The sequence below is a fragment of the Poromitra crassiceps genome, assembly GCF_964638095.1.
Source record: "Poromitra crassiceps genome assembly, chromosome: 8".
NCBI lineage: Eukaryota > Metazoa > Chordata > Actinopteri > Beryciformes > Melamphaidae > Poromitra > Poromitra crassiceps.
Genome location: NC_139629.1, coordinates 17,204,226 through 17,209,551, shown reverse-complemented (window position 1 = coordinate 17,209,551; position 5,326 = coordinate 17,204,226). Strand labels below are relative to the sequence as shown.

The 5,326-nt window shown below is 42.9% G+C and overlaps 1 pseudogene across 1 annotated transcript; it reads left to right on the top strand.

The window, feature by feature from the left end:
- The first annotated feature begins 4,183 nt into the window (after positions 1-4,183).
- LOC310780450 (GTP-binding nuclear protein Ran pseudogene) lies at positions 4,184-4,875 on the top strand (annotated as a pseudogene). The gene has a single exon. The product of its transcript is annotated as a GTP-binding nuclear protein Ran pseudogene (transcript).
- The last annotated feature ends 451 nt before the right edge of the window (positions 4,876-5,326 follow it).

Below are 5,326 nucleotides of genomic sequence, written 5' to 3'. Positions count from 1 at the left end.
TTGTGATGCTCTTGGCAACCATGAATCTAATATCCAACAGGCTGCCTCAAATGGTGAAGCCGTTTAAATTCTGTCCAAGGTATTGTTCAATCTTTCGACATTTGAGAAAGGCCTCTAAAATTAGGTCATTTCCATCCTTTTCTGACAGTTATTCTTGGCCTGATTTCTTCTTGTGTAGACAGCTTGTGTTCAAGTCATTGTGACTGCAAAATGCATTTGGCTCAGTACCACACAACCTTCGGTGGTATCATTTGATTTCTTTAAACGTCATCAAAACTCCAGTTGAAGTCTTCATCCAAGACATATAAATATATTTTACAACGTCTTAACGGCTGAGTAGACTGTTTCAAGCCAGAATGGTCAGCTGTCCCATAACCCAATTATTGTTGAGGTTGGAAACTCGGGCTACGTCTATGGTTTTTAAGGTGTAGAGTAACTACGTGGAAGTAACTAGAGACAGTTACATAGCCTACATGTCATAGGGCTGGGCAATATATCGATATTATACCGATATTGTGATATGAGCCTAGATATCGTCTTAGATTTTGAATATCGTAATATTGTGATATGGCATAAGTATTGTCTTTTCCTGGTTTTAAAAGCTGACACTTCTGAACTTGCCAGACTGTTCTAGCATTTCTATTATTTGCATTACCCACTTAGTCATTATATCCACATTACTACTGATGATTATTGATCAAAAATCTCACTGTGTAAATATGTTGTGAAAGCAACAAGTGAACATTAGCCCACTTCAGCCTAATACCGATATAGGATTTTTGGTCCATATCGCCCAGCCCTATACCATGTCATCATTTCATGTAAATGTGTCTGCTCTGAACAGAGACGCTGAGGACTGGGGAAATACCACGTGCGGCTTGGAAAGACAACTAAAGGCCAGAGCTGTCATGCCTCTGGCACCATGTTGGTTCACACAGTCCCATCATAAGATATGAAAGGCACAGAAGAAGAATACCACAGAAGAAGAATACCCCTTGAGTCTGAGAGGCTGTTATTCTTCCTCTGTGCCCCTTCCTGCCAGTGATACATTTGGTCCACGACCAAATGTGCTCTTTGTATTCTTGCAGCTTAGCGTTCTCCCATGCAGGCTTGTTGGTGCCAAGCAGCACTTGACCTACAATAGCCTGACGCCTCGGCTCATTGTGCATTCTCAACTGCTTCTTCAAAGGGCCCATTTCTGCATAGCTGCTATACAAGCGACACAATAGCCCTACTACTATTACTACTACTACTACTATTACTACTACTGCCACGAATACTACAACTACAACTACCACTAAAACTACTGCTGCTGCTACTTATAATCATAACAATCATCATAGTCAATTAAACACAATCTTTAGAATGTTGTTGTGCTATTGAAGTCATATTTGTTACAATTTGTCACCGAAATGCATGTATGTATGTATGTATGTATGTATGTATGTATGTATGTACAGTATGTATGTATGTATGTATGTATGTATGTATGTAGGCCTATGTATGTACGTATGTATGTATGCATGTATGTACAGTATGTAGCCTATATATTTACGTATGTACGTATTTACGTACATATCTATCTATCTATCTATCTATCTATCTATCTATCTATCTATCTATCTATCTACAGTATCTATCTATCTATATATCTATCTATCTACTGTATCTATCTATCTATCTATCTATCTATCTATCTATCTATCTATCTATCTATCTCCTTTATATAGCAGTCTGTGAGTCTTTGAAATATATTTTTCTTACTTGAAACAATGAATTAACACTTGGCTAGAATGGCTCATAAAATGCCATTCTTCTCCCATCTGGAGTTTTCTGGCCACTGAGTGTGGGCTTGTACACAGGCTGAAGAGCAGGGTGTGGGTGGGCTCCATTCTGAAGCTGTGGTCAGAAGAACAAATGTTTGGGGGGTCGTCCTGTCTGCTGCTGTGTTGCCTCTGGCCTTCATCAGGAAAGATAGATCAGGCAATTCCCACATGTCAAACTGCAAGAAGGATTCCAGTGACGCCTCACCTTACAGTGATGATCTCTGCTCCACTTCCATCAGCAGCGGCCGGGTGGATAATGTTAGTCTGGAAGATATGATATGGGCCCCCCACTCTGATGCATCTGTCTTAGCATATGTCTTGCGGTATCACCTTGCTCCTCTTACCCTGGTTGTAGGTTATTTATTTCCCCTTTCCACCTCATAAACGGCACCTTCTCAACCTTTTTCATATCAAGGAACCTAATTTAGTCCACATCAGAGCCACGGACCCCCATTTGATGAGACTAATATTAACACTGAGATTTGGACACAATGGACTAAACAGTTCAAAATAGGTCAACATAATACAGGCAGATGCGACTGTTGTGGGCAAGAATAAACAGTAGAGCATGTTATGCTGCACTGTCAGAAATATGAGGCAGAAAGAAGTTCAAGTTCATGTTAAACTGTATTGTCCCATAGGGGAGAGTGGGGTGAGTTGTGCCAGTTTTTACTTGAGGTGTCTTTAAAGTGAGGGCATGACAGTAATGCCTCCAACTAGAATATGTAAATATATTTCAGGATGTTGTGCACCACTGGGAACACTCCCTTTGGATCTTAACTAAACTGTTTAAAAAATATGGCTTTTCAAAAAAAAGTGGTCTCTTGGCACAACTTGCCCCCGATGCGGGGTAAGTTGTGCCTTTGGAGAGAATACGTTGGGGTAAATTGTGCCATTGATTACTGAAGTAAAACAGAACATTTTCATCTCATACTATACAGTGTACTATAACAGGGTTAAACAAGGCTAAACAGTAGCAGCAGTTGATCTTAAGTAGACCTATATTTAACATTTTCAGAAATAAAAATTGTGTTAAAAATGAACAAAATCAACTATCACAGAGCCAGGCTACACTTGCCAATACTGCAAAAAGAAGAAAAAAGAACAAAGAGCTATCAAAACTTGCTTTTTGTGCTGTCCTGCTCATTTAGCCGTCTAATTGTAGAGGTAACAGGACTTGCTAAACCGGGTGGTTCTGATTTTCCTTTGCCCCGGTGAGTTGGAAGGCCTCTGAGTCAAAACCTCACAGAGGTAAAAGTAGCCTACACTTTGATCTAAGATATTCTATAAAATAATGAGTGTTATCGTATCCAATTTCAGATGTCATTTGATTGAGAGGATATGATTGATTACTAGATATTTCTGATACACCCTCCATACCAGTTGGTGGCGGTAGTGCAACATTTCGTTCGCCAACCGCCAATAATTATAAAGCTCAAAGAAGAACGTTGCTTGAAATCTGCTAATGCTAGCTAGCCTTTTTGTTTTTCTTTTGTGAAGACAGGACGCCAGCAACTGCTGTTAGTGCTTTATGGATGGACTACTAAACAAACCTTATCCTGTCTGATTTTCGACTACTGTCATGGGGGTGAGTTTGGGGGTGAGTTTATGTGACGGTTGGACCGGATGTATTAAAAGAACGGGTTGGACGGCAAAAAAAAAAGTCTCTGGCTAGCTTAGCCTACTCTACTGTAACGTCTACTAGTCTATGTTATCGCGAGTCTTTCACGACGCTATTGTAATAATCCGCTTCCTGGATCATTAATGAACGAGCAGAAGAGGCGATACTTGGTCTCAGGCTTTATTCACCGTTCACACTCCCAGCTTCCAGCGCTTAGCCACACTTGGCTACGCTCCTAGCTAACACACTCAGCTCCTAGCTACACACACAGCTCCTAGCTAACACACCCGTCCAGTCGCCCTCGGTATCTTCAGACTGACAACACACGCACATTTCCCCGCCGACAAAATGGCCACCTCCCGCTCAACCAATCCCCAGCGAGCTAGCAACCCCACATGACTCCATGTCCCCTTCAGGTGCGTTCCTCCTGTTCCCAGCGCGTTCACGTGCGGTGGGACACACTCTACAACACCCCCAGCAAACTGAACCCCACACTCAGACAAACCCATGTTTACTGGCAACCCCACATCGCTACACTATGAAATTCCTGGAACCCGCTGTTTCTATTGGCCACTCGTCTGACGTCACATATGACGTCACGATCGCAGGCCGCGTAGGCCTATTATTAAGAGCACCACCTCCGGGGTGAGTCTCTACATTTCTCCTCATACCGTGCCATCCTCAAATGTACTTATCGGGAAAGTGGATTTAGAAAACAACCAACTCTAAAATCACCAGAACCCACCACAGATTTGACAATGGCAGGAAGCGAACCATCAGTCCAGTTCAAGCTTGTGTTGGTAGGCGATGGAGGAATGGGAAAGACAACTTTTGTAAAGAGGCACTTGACAGGAGAGTTTGAGAAGAAATATGTTGCCACTCTTGGAGTGGAGGTGCACCCACTGGTGTTCCACACCAACAGAGGACCCATCAAATACAATGTGTGGGACACAGCCGGACAGGAGAAGTTCGGAGGGCTCAGAGACGGCTACTACATTCAAGCTCAGTGTGCCATCATCATGTTTGATGTCACCTCCAGAGTCACCTATAAGAACGTGCCCAACTGGCATCGTGACCTTGTCCGTGTCTGTGAGAACATTCCCATCGTCCTGTGCGGCAACAAGGTGGACATTAAAGACAGAAAAGTCAAAGCCAAGAGCATTGTGTTTCACCGCAAGAAGAACCTGCAGTACTACGACATTTCCGCCAAGAGTAACTACAACTTTGAGAAGCCCTTCCTGTGGCTAGCGAGGAAGTTGATCGGCGACCCCAACCTGGAGTTTGTGGAGATGCCTGCGCTCGCTCACCCAGAGATCCAGATGGACCCAAGCCTCGCTGCGCAGTATGAGGAAGACCTTAAAGTTGCATCACAAACAGCGCTCCCAGAAGAAGACGATGACCTCTAACCTGTTACCTGACGTCCCCTCTACCTCCTATTTTTTGTATCTGTACAGTGTATACTAGGGACAGCAGAGTGACAGTGATCACAATGTCCAGTGTGTACTGATGTCAACTGATGCAGGGTTTTTTATGCTGAGCACATGTCTGTATGTGTGCATATTTGATTGTTTTTCAATAAAGATATATATATAAAAAAACGGAGGCTAGGCACCTGGCCAGTGATTTATGATATCATTGATGGATGATGTCACAATGTAACAACAGCTATCCTGAAGTGAGATCAGGCAGATGTATTCTTCCAACTGCTCAGTGCTTGAGCTTGCCTTGAGTAATGGCCAACTTGTTGGTAATGTGAATGCAATGCTAGAGTGTCTCTAGATCAGTGGGCCTCAAACTTCTTTTTGGCTTCAAATCAGTACCCCCTTTCCCTGATTTCTGAATCTCAATCACTTTGTCCCTTGCACACCTGACGATTGGT